Here is a 1,436-nt window from a genome sequence, read left to right as displayed (position 1 = left end):
GCAGGTGATTTCTCTTTTTTTTTTTAAATCAACGTAAAAATAAGCTCAATTTAATGAAAAAATACCGAATTCACGATCCTGATTCTGGGACAATTTTTTTATAACGCTGTTTTGCACGTTTTATCAATCAATATCCATTGCTTTTTGCAATAATAATGCTCAATTTTCGGAAACTGATATTTCCGCAATCAACCTTTATTTTACAGTTAACAATTATTGGTGAAATATGACTTTAGATACCTACCTTAAATTTTAGGCAATTTAATAGCCTACGTGCCAACAACATAAATAACTAATTTTCCGATTTTCCGAATGTCTTTTATACAAAAAAAATCAGACAAAATAACAAACCTTCTGTAAATATCCGATATAATAATGGCACATCAGTCACAAGCGGACTATTTTGTTCTCTTTTTCTCAGTTTTTATTTTGTGTCAAGAATATGTAGTTTTATGATCAGCTACGGTTAAAATTATCTCTCCTAAAATGTTGCTTATTACTAGAGGTGTCAGAACTGAACCACCACGGGACATAGGCGTATGCATTATCTATTAAAAAGCAGCAAATTAAGTTGTCTACAACGCACCACCATAAACACCAACGGATGAATTAATTAAGCAACATCCACACGATAACAAAGTAACAGTATACTTAGGTGACGTAAACGTGAAAAGAATTCTGAGGCAGCGACTCACGCATGCCTCGGTTGACTCGCTTACCATGCCATTGAATTGCGGCTCTTCCTTATTCCATTTAATTAAAAAATTAAACTTCTCTGATTTAAAATAAAAATAAATAAAGTTATACACGGAAATGACGTGTAATTAAAAATGATAACATTTGCTACTCTCATCTTTATTTAAAATTCGACCTATGTTACGAACTGAATCCCCTGTTGCCAAAGATCAATTATTATTCTAGCCTTTTCCTGATCGGTGTAATGCATGTCTATTTTTGTTAATATATCAGCAACAATAAACAATTTAAATTTGTATTCTAAAAACTCAATCCAGATGAAAACATGCGTAATAGATAAATACTTATTGCCTAATGGCTAATAAATGGTAATGGCATTTAAAGCGCATGCGTGAATTTCAATTGTTCCAGCAGGTGCTCATCTGATTTTTTTGCTATTGCTCGTAAAAATCACTGAGTTTATTCGTAAACAGCCTAATATGACTCAATAATTGTAAGGATTAATTTACTGATCTCAACTAACTCATTTCCATGGTGAGTTCAATTTTGTGTATATTACAGACTTCATTAATTTACGAGTTCGTTGATTATTATTCTTATTATTATTATTTTTATTTTTATTGTTTATTATTTTTATTGTTTTTATTATTTTTGTTGTTTTTATTATTGTTGTTGTTTTTATTATTGTTGTTGTTGTTATTGTTGTTGTTATTGTTATTGTTGTTGTTGTTGTTGTTGTT

This window comes from Anoplophora glabripennis, unplaced genomic scaffold (genome assembly GCF_000390285.2).
Source record: "Anoplophora glabripennis isolate ALB-LARVAE unplaced genomic scaffold, Agla_2.0 scaffold1121, whole genome shotgun sequence".
Lineage (NCBI taxonomy): Eukaryota > Metazoa > Arthropoda > Insecta > Coleoptera > Cerambycidae > Anoplophora > Anoplophora glabripennis.
This window is presented reverse-complemented; position numbering follows the sequence as displayed.